The sequence below is a fragment of the Podarcis liolepis genome (assembly GCF_965112155.1).
Source record: "Podarcis liolepis genome assembly, chromosome: 6".
Taxonomy (NCBI): Eukaryota; Metazoa; Chordata; class Lepidosauria; order Squamata; family Lacertidae; genus Podarcis; species Podarcis liolepis.
The window spans coordinates 21,932,014-21,949,365 of record NC_139559.1 but is presented as its reverse complement, the minus strand read 5'-3'; the positions used below and the strand labels follow the sequence as shown (position 1 = coordinate 21,949,365).

At 42.2% G+C, this 17,352-nt stretch overlaps 1 protein-coding gene across 5 annotated transcripts in view; it reads left to right on the top strand.

Moving 5' to 3' along the window:
• Nucleotides 1–2,457: 2,457 nt before the first annotated feature.
• EYA2 (EYA transcriptional coactivator and phosphatase 2) overlaps nucleotides 2,458–17,352 on the top strand; it is a 131,343-nt gene continuing 116,448 nt past the window's right edge. The window contains exon 1 of one of the 5 annotated variants that reach the window (XM_083508121.1): nucleotides 2,458–2,600. The gene's annotated coding sequence lies outside the window, so the exon portion shown is untranslated. Of the gene's footprint in view, nucleotides 2,641–2,773; nucleotides 3,162–5,279; nucleotides 5,562–17,352 lie in introns of those variants that run through there. The other 4 variants (XM_083508120.1, XM_083508118.1, XM_083508119.1 and 1 more) reach the window with 4 other exon arrangements.

Sequence of the window (17,352 nt, the reverse complement as noted above, 5' to 3'; positions counted from 1 at the left end):
AGGAAGAAAACAGCTGGTATTTCCCTCTGTGAAGCCTTGCTCCTTCACAGTAATCCATAGTTTGGCATAACGTTATGTGCAAGTCAGGCCACTGTCTTCCATATTCATTTACCTGTCTGCTACAGATCTAACAGCCAAAAAAGCTTAATACATTGATAGTTTTTAAGTTACGCTTGCTACTATTTTGAGAATTGCTTTTTTTACTTGTTTGCATAATTGTATAAACTTCTTCTTCTTCTTCTTCTTCTTCTTCTTCTTCTTCTTATTATTATTATTATTATTATTATTATTATTATTATTATTATTATTACTACTACACCTCACCCTTCACCTCAAGGATGCAGGGCTTGTTACAACAATTTAAACACAATATTATAAACATCTATAAATACTATCACAGAATTAAGATGATATGGTTATATTGGTAGTATAGTTAATATTAGTACTATGCTCTGGGACCCTATGGTGAAGGGCAGATAAGAAATCACACACAGAGAGATCCAGTTTTATTTTTGTATTGAATGTCTGCACTATCCATCCCTCTCTTTCTCCTCCTGCCAAAAAAGAAAAAGAGAAATCAGTGGTGGCCCTGTGCTACAAACTGCAGCTTACTAGGATACAGATCACACAACCCACCATATCTCATTGCATGAAGAGACCCCAAATCTTCAGAGAAATGATGTGAAGGTCACACAGGTAGGATTATGCCAGAAGGTAAGTCATTAAGAAATGCTAGCCAGTTCTTAAATGATGGTGTGGGGGGCCTTTGACTCCTTTTGGACACATTTGACATTCAGCTTGTTCTGATAGGACTTGATACAGCAAAACCAGCTGCCCAGTTACCATAAGGCTTGGGTTGCATTGTCAGAGGCTGGAACGAAACCTTACAGTTGGCTGCATTGTATTAAAACATTGCATTCATCTGCTTTTCTGTGGTCCCTGAGGTTTCCGCAAAAAAAAAAAAAAAGTCTGCAATATCATCTGGGATAAAACTATAAAACGGATGTTGTTTTCCTTCTAAACAAATAGTTATTTTTCACAGGCAACATGTCTCCTCAGACAAGTTTACATCAATTAGAAAGGAAATGAAAGAATACCACACCACAGAGAAATGTCATCACCCTTGGACCAATTCCCATAAAGTCTAACATATTTAAGAACTGGGGGAAGACGTGCTGATCAGCACTGAGGATAGATCTGAACATGTTCCTAACACACCCGAACCACTCTTAGCCTGTCCTGTAATGCAACACACACGAATGGCAGTTGACATGCCCCTGATCAAGCACTATGGAAAACCAACAATTATGGACACATTTGGGCTTATGACACAGGAAACCACCTGTATTCTGAGCACAGGTATTTGCATGTACATATATACTCTACTTGGTCAAAACAACTGAGCTCATAATCGACAATATATCTCACTCTCTTCCTCTCTAGGAGGTAAACACTGATATAATGAAGCCAGAACCAAGTTGTCCATTGTTTCTCAGTATATATCCCATCACACCTGCCCTTGTCGTTGCAGACCTGTTCTCTGTTGCTATAGAAGGGGCGGCGGCTAGAATTAATGAGCGGAAACTACAGGGAAGCAGATTTTGGTTGAACATTAGAAGAAAGTTTATAATGGTTAAGAGCTGTTCATCAGTGGAACACAGACTGCCTTGGGAGGTGGTGGGCTCTCACTGTTGCATCAGTGCTCCTTGTGCATGTAATTTTGTCCATAGGATGCCACTGGCATCAAAATGCCAACCTATATGTTTTCCCCATATTTCTCATTTGCAGGGGAAATCTTGAGTGGCAAAACAAAAACCTGTCACAAATGGGTCTGAATGACACAGTTTGCCAATTAAGCTCTTCTCTGGAAGCATCCAGATTCTACACTGGGTGGGGAGCTAAGACTTAGATGGCCCACAAGGTCCCTACCATCTCTAAACTTATTATTTGACACGTCTTGCAGAGTGTTGTAGCCACTTCAGGTTCTCCCTGGTGTGGTAGAAAATACGCTGACGATGGTGTGCCGGCGGCCACACAAGGCAAGGACCAAGATGCAGTCTTCCCAAACTAAGAGCGCCTTACTCAGGCTCAGCAGCCGTCCTGAAGTCAACGGGAGATACAGTATTTCCAAGTAAGGCTGCAGTCGTGTGCACACTTGCTCCGCAGCAAACCCCACGAAACTCTAAACTGAAAGCTGAACAGCTTACAATGTGATTAGGATTGTCAAGGTATACTGGGCAACATACCTTGACTTTAAAACTTCAAGGTTGCAAACCTAAGTACGGTTCCTAGGGAGTAAGTAAGCCTCGTTGGAATCAAGGAACATTGCCGAGCTTTGCGCGCGCACTGCAAGTCCTGCTGAAATAAATAAGAGTTCACTTTAAAGAAAGCGACCTGTGTTGACGACTTAACGTGGAACGATAGCACTTAAAAAGCGGGTGGCGCGGTGAGGGGGGAAACTTAGTAGAACAAATCTGCAAGTGAGTCGAGCTGGCGAGTCCGCGCGCTAAGCCCATTCTTCGACGATCGCCTGTCTCTTGCGCCATGTAACCAAGCGCAGGCTCCTGGAAATCACTCCTCGGGTTACAATTCGGCGCAAGGTAACGGGAGATGTTCTGTTTGCAAGCAACTTTACCAAGTGTAGGTAGAAAGAAAGTTTCGCGATTCTCCCTCCTCCCAGACCTCCTTGGTTAGAATATAACAACTCGCCGGTGTGTCTCTCTTTCCCTCGCCTCCCGCCCTCTCCGTCCCTCCCTCCCTCGTTCACTCATTCGCTCTTTCCTGGACGCGCGCACCCTCGCCAGCCGCCTCTCCCCACCCACCCACCGAGGACTCCTGGGCGCGCGTGTGCGAAGGAGCCGCTGAACTTTAGGTAAAGGGCAAGGTAAGGGCAGAGCGGCAGCATCTTTGCTCCTGAGTGGGCATGTGCAGACCTCGCGCGCACATGCTCACTGGCGCGGCGGCGTGAGGAGTTTGCTGGGCACGTTGCTCGAAGGGGAGCGGACGGTGCGCGCTTTCCCGGCTGCTGCGGACTTCTCCAGCTCGGAGCGGCAGCGGCTGTCCGGAGCGCAGGCGGCCTCGCGCGCTCCTTCTTCTCCTGGCGCGCAGGCGGCTGCGGGGACAGGAGCCCGGCGGCGCCAGACGCTCTGCGGCAGCTTGCGGTGAGTGGACGGGACCCCCGCCCCGATGCAGTGCCCTCCTCCCTCTTCTCTCCATCGCGCACCCCCCCGGTTCATGATTTTGGCAAAGGGGCGCCGGGTGGAGGCCAGCGATGCTTTGCGCACTTGGACATCCCCAAGCGCATTCACTTGCCCGGGCCGGGTGGAGTGGAGGTTACCGGGGCTGGGAACGGTCCTTGAACCTCCCCAATGGGACATTTCTTTTCATGGAGGCTTATGGGGGGACCTTAGATCTTAAATGTTGGGTGACATCTCTCCCCATTCTTGGTCCCTTTCCCCCAGCTTTTCTGCTGGAAGGATAAAAACGCGCCCCTTCTTCATACATCAGCTCGCCTTCTCTCTCCTTTTACGTGTTCCAAGTATTTCAGAACTTAAAATCCACGCGTTTGTGCGTGTTCCAGGTGGCTTTGGGAAGCGGGGTGGGAGGCTATGAATATGTTTTATGCCGTTGTAGCTCAAAAAAGTGAGTGGTTGATGTGTATAAGGATTTATCTCTCTCCTCCCCGCACCTTGTTTACTATTCAGTGAGGAGGGTTTTTTTTAAATTAATTTACATATCTATCCACTTGCTGTGGAATCTTGACAGATCCTTTCTCTCTCTACTCACAGCATTACTTTGGGGATTGCAAAAAGTTTATTATTATTTTGTCAAACGTTTTCTGAGAAATTTTTGTGTCACAACATATGGAGAGGTTTCCCCGCGTGTTGAATGAGTCTGCAAGAGCCTTATCAAACCTCTTGCCTTATTTCGAGTAGGTGAATGTTGATTCTCTGTCTTAATCACTAGTTGAGTATTAGTGCATAGTTTCGGGCATTTCATCAAGTGAAGTGGATATAATGTAGGCATAAGAGAGTTTCAGTTGTGTGTGAAAACTGTGTATAGGTAACCCACCAGTGATGATAGAAAATGTTTATTTCAAGAAAATTAACATGGCAACGAAGGAAAAAAATACTCAGTTTGTTACACCATGGATAATTATATTTATTTAGCTATCATTAGAGAGATCGGTGCTCCTGTTTTTATATGTTCTAGATGGAATGTTTTGAACACCCCAAATATTAAGACCTTGGTAACGCTGCTATAATTGAAATTGCATGTAATGAATGTTATTGATCCTGTAAATGTGGCATCAATCATAGCTTTACATCTGTTTCAAGTTTTTAATGTGTGCATTATTTAGCAATCGCCACACAGAGGAACACCAGTGAGCAAAAGTTCTCTGTTTTAAAAATGAAAATAAAGTTGCAAGTGGATGGGACTTTGCCCGTATAATGTCCTGGTGCTTTTACCAATGAGAATAGTATAATCTTTAAACACGGCATTTGTAATATAAGCTATGGATGCCATTTTGCTTTAGGGTTGAATATTTTAATCTATTTTAAGATGATGATAATAATCCCAAGCATACAAAGTATGTATAGATTTGTATGTTCTATCAACATGCAAATTTAATATGATGGCGAGAGACTTTAAGAGGGAGAATGTTAAAAAAAAGTCTTTATTACGAAAAAGTAGAACTGACTTACTGTTTCAAGAAGAAAAGTTAATGTGATTTATACATATTAAATAAGCATTTAAGTGTGAAATTGAATATTTGCGCTCTGAGAAAGGCCCTTGAAGGAAGTTTATAGAGTACAGATTGCTGTGTTTCTCGGCCAATCTTTATTAGATTGATATGCTCCTTTTGGATTAATTACTGAACTTTCAAAATACATGTGGTGAACCAGTTTTCTATTGTTACAAATCTGTTTTCTTGGAGGCGGTGTCAGGTGTGTGCATCCCTTAACATTCTTAAAGCAGTGGGCCAGGTTGTGGGTTCAATCATCTTGGTGCAAAGGTTTACAGGCAAAAGCATTTTGAATATCTCAAGGAAGTTACAGTGTTTCTTTCCTAAGCAGGGCTACTAACTTACATTTGACTTCCATAAGCTTCTGGGTGCTGATCCTGACAAGAGAGGAGGCATAGCTGAAGATGAGAATAGTTAAATACTAGTCCTGTTTTCCACCTGATGGTTTCCCCTGTTTTACTGTAGCACATAGATTTTCTTTAAGTTGGACTGCACCCCTGAAGCTTTTTCTTCTTTTTAACACACAGCTCGGTTCATATTTGCTTCGACCCAAGCCATCCAAATTATGTGGGGTTTCCTCTCTCTTAATACGCTGTAAATGAAACGTAAGAATCTCAAAGCACAGCCGTTTTTTGACAGCACCAACTATATCCCAAGGACAGTCTTGAAACGAGATTTTCAAAGCTGGCAACGAAACAATAGCGTTGGTTCTGAAGAAGCACTCCACACACCCAGGACAGTGCAGAACATAGCTTCAGAAGTATCATAAATCAACACTGTGTCACAGGTCCTAAGGACCGCTGCATTCTGGATGGTGGTGTACTTTTCATAACATTATTTTTCTCCTTTTGCTTTAAGCATTTGCATGGTGATTCTGGCTACATGGATCTGTAACATCACCACATGGGTGAAATGCTCTGGACCTGTAGTTGTGGTAAAGATGAAGACCTGTATAAAGCTAAATTTGGAGCTGCTTTGTTAATAATGGTAGTAAAGAAAATTACCAGTAAGAATCTGTGCCCGCCTTCTGGAGGGTTCTATTCTGATGACTCCATATTCCCACCTGAACATGTAACTGTGGCCGGAAAAGGAACACATCTCATTGGTGATTGGCATTTTAGACATTAGTTTAATGTGGTATTAGGCCTTGCTGCATCAACTTTTTTCTGGAAGCTTTTTATCTCAGGGCTTTACCTTTCATAATGAAGTATTTAAAAATAATACACATGTAAGTGCAGAATTGTATGGGGTGTTTTTTTTTTTTTTTTTTTGTCTATTCATTTTTTGCCTACATAAACAGTGCAGTCCTGAACCAAAGTAAATCCCATTGAATTCAATGTGGCTTATTTCCAGTTAAGCTTGTATAGGATCACAGCCTTAGACATTAATAGTGTCCATCTCTCTGCTTACTGTCATTAATGAATACTTGCATTGTTATTGGGCTGAGTTTCTGTGGCATACTCAATCTCATTTTCTCTTATAAAATTTGGTATTGGCATGTCAATTCATGCTGTCTCTAGCTAGTGAAGCTGAAAGGTACTAATTACTAATCTTTCCTATAATCTCCCCATGTAGCAAATTCATAGGCTGTGTCACTTAATGAGAAAATTGTTACCAGAATTATTATTATTATTTTTTGAAGGAACTGTGTTTTGGAGATTTATGTAAACCAGAAAACATAATTGCATTTATGAGAAAGTGACTCCTTCCCTCCCCCGAAATAAATTAAAACAATTAAGGCTAAATGAAGTAGTCAGTTTACATATGCTGGGTGAAACTCAGCCAAAATAAGCACGTTTCTGTGCCATTGGAGTCAATGGGATAATTAACTTGCCGTTGTGATCAGTGGGACTTAAAAATGCGTAGCTTTGGTTAGATCATGCTCTTGGTTTTAATGCACAGAGTGTAAACTGTAGCCAGATAAAAATCTTATTTATTTAGAAAAGGAAAAACACTAACAAGAGATTTACCCTTGAGGTAATTTGGTTGGTTGTAAAGGAATGTTTCAGATGCCTCTGACTACGCTGTGTGGATAAATGAAGAGTTGTCCTGGCGGGGCGGGGGGGGACACCTGGAGGCTTTTTGGTTTTATCAGTTTATAACTTTAAAATAAGAATAAAGTAAAACAAATCTGCATAGATGTAAGAGAGAACGTAGTTACTGTTATATTTTGCCTTATGAAACCGTAAAAGGATCACAACAGATTCATTGCCAGGTATAAATTATTTCAGTTGCGGTGGTTTTTCCAACTTTTGTTACCTCTTGTAGCTACAATTGCCATGTAACTAAATCTGAAATTATCACAAGCAGCTTCAAAAAAACAGTCTTTATATGCATAATTCAGTCCAGCAATAATTTCCCTTGTTTAAGTGTGTCTGTGGCTCCCACTCACTATTCTGTAAAGCAAAGTATTGCAAACTCAGCCAGATGCGAACAGGAATAAGAGCTAAACAAACAGAGAGTGATTAAGAGAGAAGAAATTGCCTTTTCTTGGTCTTCTCTTTACTTTCTTTTCTGGCAGAAAAGCCACCCCAAGTGAGCTTATCCCTTTTCAGTTACATTTATCTCATAAGTCAGTTCAGAAAACAACCCGAACAGAGGGCCACCAAAACGGATGAAGACAATGCCTAATCTTTATTTATAGATCTTAACTGTTCTAATGGTGTTTAACAAACACCCTGTTAATATCGGGTGAAGATAAATCCCACAATTAGGTGGCTGGAGGAATAACGAGAGAGCTGCATTTCAGCGACTGTACCATGGGAGCTTAGGTCAGTAGGCTGTTGCAAGAGAGGTCTGGTGGGATTCTTGCTGTAATTTTACAGGGGAAATATTAGAAAGGATTTATATCCTGAAAGCAGGGTGAAATTAAATAAATAGAGGAAGAACAGCTTTGCACGGAACAGTTCTAAAAACAATGTTTCTGAAAAGTTTTTGTTCGTTCCTGCAAGGAGAACGCGGTTGGCTTCTGTTGCACTGATGGAAAGAAGAGCTGAGTGTTCACTTCTGAGTGTGAATGATATACATAGATGAGTACTATTTGCCTTCTCTCCCTTCTAGAATGGTTTGGGGGATAAACTAGAAAGTGAGGCTTCTTCTCCCGTACTTTTCGTGAAAAAAGTAGCAATATGCAGAGGGCAATGAGCAAAATACTGGTACATAATAAGAGAGAGAACCTGCTTCTTCTAGGCATATGGCAGATGTTTCCTTTAGTTGTAGTTATAGCATTGTACCGCCCCTCTTTGTCATGGTTTGTGCTAATAACCAAAGAAGTGCATGGTTTTGTTTTGATATTTTTTTAAAACAACAACAACCCTAAAAGCGTCGTCTTTTGTGGACAACTATTCTATCCGTTATCACATTAATTGTGTCGTATGGATAGCATAGGTGTAGTCGACCCAGTGTATGTCAAAAGCTGTGGTTTGTTTCTTCGTTTCTATTGCACGGTCATATGTTCTGTTCTTATTCATGGCCTTGTAAGAATCCTACAGGGAGGAAGAAAAGAGTTCGGGGTTTTTTAAGAGTGTAACCAGAGCAACATTGTACAACATTACAGATGGAGATGTTTCTCCCATAATTTCAAAACATTCTAGAATCTTGAAAGAGTCTTCTACCAGTAAGTTTTTGCCACAGAGAAGGCATGTTTAGCAACGTTCCATTCTTAAGCTTTAATATTAAAAAAATGGGTGCAAACCAACTACAGTTAATGGAACTTTAAAATAACCCCTGTTAAGAATTTGCTTACTATCTTTTTCGCTCTATAAGACACACCAGACCAGAAGACGCACCTAGTTTTTGGAGGAGGAAAACAAGAAAAAAAATATTCTGAATCTTAGAAGCCAGAACAGCAAGAGGGATCGCTGCGCAGTGAAAGCAGCAATTCCTCTTGCTGTTCTGGCTTCTGGGATAGCTGCGCAGCCTACATTCGCTCCATAAGACGCACACACATTTCTCCTTACTTTTTAGGAGGGAAAAAGTGAGTCTTATAGAGCAAAAAATACGGTAATTCTTCCACTGAAATCAATGGGACTTTATAGAGTACTTTTAACATGCCTTTGCTGAGCCAAAGTTACATTGTATAGGGTACGTGTGTTTGAAATGCTACAACTTGTGAGCAAGCAAACCATGAGAACACAAATGACCAAAAGTGCAAACTCCTGGGGAACTAAGCCAAACCTTGACTCGTGGTTTACTTCTCTGCAGACTACTGAAGAGCTGTAACCAAGGTTTGCCCTGTGTTTTATGGCCGGTGGTTTGTCCAGAAGAACTAAACCACAAGCCTGGGTTTAGATGTCACACTAAGCAAAACCGTGGCTTAACAGAGCAGGAGAACGACCAGGGGTAAACAAAGCAGACATAATCTCCCCTCCGGTAGCCTGCACGTTTGCTAATTTGTGCAAAACCGTGGTTTGCTTTACCATCACATGCAAATTAGGGCTTACTGTGCCACAAACCCAGTCCAGGGTTGTGTTCACCTAAAGCCCGAATTTACTTGTTCTTGAATGTGCATCAGCAGTGTCCCAGATGGTGGCCTGCATTTTTAAATACTAAATTCAAATGAGGCTGTTGCAATTTACTTATTAGTTTGGCAAAATAATAGCCAGGCAAGTATGAAACACCTGGCATCACCTTTTTGTCGAGAGCAACAAATGAACAGACTCTGGCCCCGGTGATTAAATTACTGGTGTACAGCTTTTGCTCTCAGAGGGTTCCATGTGAACACTTTCATTTAATATGGACGGTGCTACCGTTTCAAATTGTACATGTTCTGACTGCTAGCACAGAAGTAATCCTTTCAGTTTAGCAGTGCACACACAGAGTGTGCGAGGCTATGAGAAATGTCTCCGTTTATCGCTTCTGGCCCATTAACTTTACATGCTGGCTGATCTAAATGGCTAAGCCGGTTTTCTTTCCTATTCATGCATGCATGCTGGGAAAACACCCAGTGATATGGCATGGGATAATCTACCAGAATTTCCTAGCACTTGAGCGACTTCCATTTATTTCAATAGGAATTGCGCAGAGCTACTGGAGGACACCATATTTGGTAGTTCTTCTGCATTTTGTATTCTGAAAAAGCCTAAGCTTAAACGTTGCTGTAACACGTAAGGATTTGTTTCGTGTTTATGGTTCAAATCTTTTGGTGGTTGTTTTTAATGAGATTCACTTTGGCATTAAACCCCTTGGGCACTCCACACAGAAAGGCGGGGTATAAATTTAACAAATAAACAATTTAAAATTCCATCAAATCATCTAGCACTTCAAGACTGTGGAGTAGAAACATCATTTGGATGACCTTGGTATTAATGAGACTGCAATGGTCTTTATTGCCACGGACCAGTCCCCTAAATGTTCCTTGAAATTCTAAGCTTGACATTGGGCATGTTAAGGCAGACACATGTTTAGATATATATCCCTGTCTGACATTAAATTTGAATGGATGAGTCAAGATAACAGCTACTCATGTCACCCATGACATGCTGTTCAGTCGTGGTATTAGAGAGAATTATGAATCCTCCTGATAAGTCTCTCCTGAAAAATGTTGAGAATTGGGAGAGCACGAAACAAGGATTCTGAGAATCAACAACATAGTTGGGTATAATCCTTTCCCCCTTTGTTTAAAGGCTTAACGGCCTGGTTTTGAATGTACTTGGAACTTACTTCTAGAGTCATAGGACTGATGTGACCATTAGGTAAGGTTAGAGTTGTTGTTTTTCCAAAAAAAAGCCAGTGTGTTTCCTTAAAACAAAAGAGGACATGGTGTGTTCATCAATACAGGTAAAGAAAAAACACATTTGAGATCGACAGTCTTTTGAAATCAGTATTTTTTCCCTCCCTCACCTCTTCCAAAGAGTGTGCAATCCTATTCACATCTACTCAAAAGTAAGCAACATTGAGTTCAGTGAGGTAAATGAGTATAAGATTGCAGCCCATGAGGTGTTGTTGTTTTTTACTCTTCCTGAAGGCAATAAAATTATGTACTTCATTTTACTACAACCCATTTGAACTAGAACATCAGAAAAAACGATATTTTAAGAAAAGTAATATTATGTTACAGCATACAAAATAATTGGATTTTAATCCTTAAAGTAATGGCATACATTCACCGTTCTTGTAGAATCTGCCTTTTGGCAACAAAGAAATGATGTTAAGTGGGTGGGACAGTAAGTGTTCTATTGCTGTTTATATTTGGCTTGCTTATTGCTTTATTAATTCATATTTGTAAAAACAAAATCCAGAAACAAATGTCTAGTACCAGTTACATAATGAGACCCATCAAAGCTCAGTTTTACAACTATTCTTTCGAACAATATTAAACCTGAAATGCTAAAATATTGGGATGTTGATTGTAAAATGGTTCAACCATGATAACTTTATGGTTTGCATTTGTTGTTGCTGAAAATAAGACAAGGTATTAATATTTAAAACAAATGGGCTTCTGCTTTAAGCTCAGAACTAACGCCACATTCTTGACATCAAATGCAGTTTGTTCTTGTTTTGAATTGGGTAGGGTCTGTGTCAAGCTTTTTCATTGGTTTTTTTAGCTATACCACAAGGAACCATATACAAACTCACCTAAGAAAGAGAATACTTAATTCCTATAGCTACAACTGGTTTGAAAATGAATAATATAAATTTTAGTTCCACATAGGTTTGCTCAGAAGTAAGCCTGACTGAGTTCAGAGGTTATTGAATTCTTTGGTGACTGTGGGATTACACCCTATATGAACCAAAAAATCCATTTTTTTCTTTACCACTTCTTTTGTACGCATCCCCCATTTTGCACCTGGGTCTCCCTGGTCCTAGTCCAACACTCTAACCTCTGCAACACACTGGATATTGTTGCTCTTGTCTTGTTCTTTGTTGTTGTTGTTAGTTTTAATGACAACAACAACATGTTGATTTGTAAGCTGTCCTGAGTTTTCATCATACCCTTGCAGGACAAAATTGGGTAAAATAAATGTATAGGGCATGTCTGTGTGTTCATTTTACCGTCAACGTGATGCAGTTTACTTTGTTGTTATGCTTCAACTGTTTTGTGAGCCGGCGTCTGGTTGTGGTATGCACAGAAAGGCAATACATACATTTAATTTTTTAAAATAGCAATCTGCTCTTTAATAAGGTGGTCTGGTCAGCAACTTCAGACGTGAGCAGGTGAAACTACACCTTCTTAAAATATGTATGGCAGCAGAGAATTCAGAGGTGTGCAGTTAGTTTCTGTGTTCAGAGAAGTGGAGGGGAGAAAATTATTATTTAGAAAATTAGTTTAAACTTGGAAGGAGAGGTAAAGTCTCTCATGCATCCACAATAAATTGAACCAATATGGGAAGAGGGGGTAGTGCTTGCATGCTCTGAGAAAGCTGGTAAAAAAGAAAACCCCATAAAGGATGAAAAAGGGAGCTTATTGTTTCTAGAGTGGTGTTAGAATTATCCTATTCATGAATAATAGTTATGTGTTTTGCTCCAATGTGGTTTTATAATGAGTCGCTTAACTTGGAGCACAAATCTCTCTCCTTGTCTGCTTGGAGCTTGTTAGTTAGTTTTTATATACGGTATTTGTATACCACCTTTTATAATTGGGACAGTTTAAAACTTCTGCGCTCGCTACCTAGTCTAACTGCAATTCACTGGGTGATTGACTTCAGAACGAAGCAGTGGTTGGATAAGACACAGGTTGGAAACCACAAGCACAGATTTTTCTGTCACATAGGCCAAACCATATTGATCTAGCTGCCCACCGGCCCCCTCTGCCCCGCTAGATGGCCTTTCCCAACGAAATGCCCTCCAGATGTATTGGACCACAACTGGACCACAGAATTTCAAGACAGAAATTCACAGGCCCTTCTGCTTGCTCTGCTCACCAGCCACTGAGCACCTCTTCAAGAAACTTTGAGATAGTGACTAGCTTTGCCCCAAGAAGCTCAGGACAGAATACAAGGCTTTCCTATTCTAAGACACCTGCAAAATACTTCTGTTTTTGTGTAAAGGGGTTGTGTTGGTTGCGTAAATCAGAGCAACTTGGGTTTTAGGTTGTTTGGTTTGCCATGATTCTTAGCATTTTATGAATCACTACATACAGTGGTACCTCAGGTTACATACGCTTCAGATTACATACGACTCCGCTAACCCAGAAATAGTGCTTCAGGTTAAGAACTTTGCCTCAGGATGAGAACAGAAATCGTGTGGCAAAGGCACAGTGGCAGCGGGAGGCCCCATTAGCTAAAGTGGTGCTTCAGGTTAAGAACAGTTTTAGGTTAAGTACGGACCTCCGGAACGAATTAAGTACTTAACCCGAGGTACCACTGTATTAAAATAGCAAAAGTGCCTTAGAGACCCTGGAACCTGCAGTTGGTTAGAGTGTGGTCTGATAACGGCAGGGTTGCAGGTTCAATCCCTGTATGGGACAGCTGCATTTCAGGGGGTTGGACTAGATGATCCTCAGGGTCTCTTCCAACTCTGCAACTCTGAGTTTCATACTTCAGCTTCTTTTTGAGGTCAATTCTCATCTTACAGATGGGGAGCTGAACCTCAGGGAGTATGATTTACCCTGGGTTACCTAGTCAGTTTGCAATCTGAGCAGGAATTTGAACCATGACCACCTTCTCCTCATTGGGCCAACTTTTACAGGGGAGTGGGACCACCTGAGTGGGAGTCACCTGACATCATAATGATCAAGGGAGGTCACTATAGCTTTAAATTGAGGTCTTCACTACTCATCACAAACCCAAGTCTAGACAGGAATGCAGTAAACATACCATTTTCTTGCTCTTTCCACCTTGCTTGCGGAAGACCAGTGAGTTGACATCTGTTACACTTTTTATATAAAAAAACTTCTATAGCAAAATGCCCCTGAGATATTATTTAAAAAATTAAAGTTCATTGGGCAGTCTATGTATATTGATCAGTATTTTTCAATATCACATTGAAGCTACTCCTGCATTCTTGTTTCTTTAATTCCAAATAGAAATCCAGTTATTCCTAGAATCATAGAGTCACAGTTGAATAGAGAAGGGTCATGGCTCAGTGGCAAAGCATTTGTTTTAGATGCAGAAGTCTCAGGTTCAATTCCTGGCATGTCTGGATGGGGCTGGTAGAAATCCTTCGCTGAAATCCCCGGAGAGCTGCAGCCAGTCAATGTAGACGGTATTGATCTCGATGGACCAACACTCTGACTCTGTATAAGGCAGCTTCCTGTGTTCACAGCCATAGATTCTCTGGATGGCACTTAGCAAACATTTCATCTTCCCTTTCACACCTGGAAAGGAGGAATAATGCTCAAAAGTGTTGTTTCGGGTGGCAAGAAAAAATCAGTGCGCTACAGTTGGATGGGCTTGTTTAGATGTGTGGTGGTGATTTGAGTATCACAAAGGGAGTTGTTCGGACAGACAGAACTTAACCGGGTGCAAACTCATTACAGTGGTACCTCTGGATACGAACGGGATCCATTATGGAGCCCCGTTCGCATCCTGAAATAAACACAAGATGTGACTGCGTGTGCACAGGTCATGTTTCACCACTTCCGCTCATGCACATGACGTCATTTTGAGCGTCTGTGCATGCGCGAGTGGCGAAACCCGGAAGTAACACACTCCATTACTTCCGGGTCACCGTGGAGCACAACCCGAAAATATTCATCCCGAAGCTACTTCAACCCGAGGTATGACTGTACCAGATTTGTAGCTGAGTTGAGCTCCTGGGGAACCTATATCATAGGCCTGTACGCTCACAGTGGTGTTTTTGTGAAGTCACTGAGATTGTGCAAATCCTAGCATATGCAAGCACCACTTCACATGCACACTGCCTGCCTGTGAGCCCGGCCATGGCCTGAGTTCAGCACTCCAAGATACTTATGTGCAGTGTGAGCCTGAGCAATACATTGGTGTGACCAGAATGACAGTTATATAGGGACAAGGGCCAATCTGGTGTTATTTTGATACTCACTCCTTTGACTGCGCGGCAGGTTTTACGCCTGATAGCTCAAGGACCAAGGAAACTCAAGTTCACACAGGGCGTGATTTTAACCCTGGAGTATAGGTGTGTGAGGAGAAGCACAACAAACAAATCAAAGACTCTTGAGTGTGTGCATACCACCCTCGCTGAACTTTCTCAGGAGTGAATATTAAGGCACATTTACTGAAGCAGAAGTTGGCATAAGACTGTATGGTGTCTCATTTACCTCAGACACTTTTTAGAATTCTAATAACATATTTTTCCACTTTGGGGGGAAGTGGGGGAGTTTCTGTCCCTCATTGGTTGCTCGGGGAGGGGGGGAGTTAAAGCAGGAATGACGAAGAATCAGACATAAGGTGGAAAGCAGCCCTTTTTCATTATGACATGGATCCAAAGGTGTACTGTATTTTTTGCTCCATAAGACGCACCTAGTTTTTGGAGGAAGAAAACAAGAAAAAAAATATTCTGAATACCAGAAGCCAGAACAGCAAGAGGGATTGCTGCGCAGTGATCCCTCTTGCTGTTCTGGCTTCAGCGAAAGCAACGCGAAGCCTCTTCAGGGCAGCAGGAGGAAGGCTTCACACGGCTATCCCAGAAGCCAGAACAGCAAGAGGGATCGCTGCACAGCAATCCCTCTTGCTGTTCTGGCTTCTGGGATAGCTGCGCAGCCTGCATTCGCTCCATAAGACGCACACACATTTCCCCTTACTTTTTAGGAGGGGGAAAGTGTGTCTTATAGAGCGAAAAATACGGTACTTCATGAGAAGAAATATGCTTGCATTCACACAAAGTAACCCTCCGAATTCTGCTGATTTCCCCACTCTCCATTCTGCTAAAGCCCTGTAATGTCCCCACACTGTTCATGAAAGTCCCTTGATCCTCAGAAGTAGCTTTTGGAAGACCAAGGCAGATGCAGTGGGCAGGAGGAGCCAGAGAAGTACCGTTGGGCCAGCCGAGTCCCATTTGTGCTTCTTTGGATCCAGCTCTTGTTTTTTTTAACAAATTCTGGGTCCCTAAACTGAGAATGCTTATCTTATGCTCATTGCAGAGGATATTGTATGGTCATGCAATCTGCCAAGCAACTGTAGATTGGCACCTGTCATGTTCATGAAAATAATATTCAAGGTATTTTAATTACAAGTATCTTAGTTATGTGCGTTCCTTGCAGGACTTCAGCTCATTAAAGAAAGCCCATGTGGTGTTCTGTGCTAAAAATGACCTTTGTGCATGAGTTACACAAACACACACACACACACAAGTGTGTAAGCATGCAACCCTGTTTAAACCAGATTGCTTGCTTTCTGCCTGTATCTTTTTGTGGTACAGGGTGCCTTGTGACAGCAGTCCCCCTCTCTATGGTAAGCCAGTCTCTTTCGGCTGGTATTTGCGCCTCATCGGTCTTCCACCCACGCCAAGTTGACATTTTACACCTGCTTCTTCATGACAGAAAACTGCTCTTCCTCCCTTTGCCCAGCATCTCCTATTGCAAAACTTGGTCCAAAGCCCAGTTTAAAGGGAGATCAGCCAGTGCGACGGGGCACTGCTAAAACTCCACATTGTCCTGACTGGAAATGCTTAAATTATTTGCTTGTTTGTAAAGTGATTTCTAATATGGTTGTCCCTCACTAGACTTTCGTAGATCTTGTGCTCTTTTCATAAAGAATATGTGTTTGCATAATGATAAATAGCGTCCCAGTTCAGACATCACACTAAACCAAGGGTTAGCATTGAAGACTCCATAAAGCCTCAGGGTTGCTTGCTGCCTTCCTCTTCTCCTCTGTTCACAAGGAAGACATCAAAAGACTCTGGTTTTGCTTTAGAACTGGAGTTTACCCCCAGGGGTAAACTATCAGAGCCAGGGTGGGCAGGGACTTTTCTCTATCAGCCTCCCTCTCTGCCATTTCCTTTGCACTCTCTGATTCTCCTTGCTACCAGTGACGGAGGAAGGGGGGTGCGGGCCGCCCCGGGTGTCATCACTGAGGGGGGTGAGAAAATGAAAAAATAATGAGGTTTTTTTGTTCTTTTAATTAGGCTTACGAAACTTTTTAGTTCAGTCAACAAATGTAACGCAGCTGGCACTGGACACCATACCGTGTGGGCCGGCTCTTACCGCAGGGCCTGCAGTGTGCCCAAGCCACGCGTCTTTCCTGGGAGTAACGTGGGCACCTGCAGGTTTTGCACTGCCTGAAACAGCAGCGTGGGACTTGTGTCTGTCCTCCGCCTCTCCCTCAGCCGCCCTACAGTTGAGGGAGAGGTGGTGGAGAGGCTCCATGCAGTGCCCCCCTCCCCTGGCTGCAGGACGCGTGGGCTGCACCCGGCACCCGAGTGAAGGGCCTCAGAAATAGAAACTTCCAGCATGCCGTTATCATGCAACTGTTACAAGACGATCAAGGCCATAAGCAGGGAGACAAACAAGAATGAGTAAATTAAGAATTTAACCTTCAAAAGGAGAAACATGGAATGTTAGAGCCTGATTGGATAAGAACGTAAAGTTTCATTCTCTGTTTATTTGTATAGTCTATAAAAAGTAGGTGCACCCTGATTGGGGTGTGCAGATTGCGAATGTATTGTGCTGCACCATTTGCTTTGCATATGCGAACCGAATAAACTCTGCTTAAAACCTGAATTGGCGTTTGCCTCCCTGTCCAGTCCGC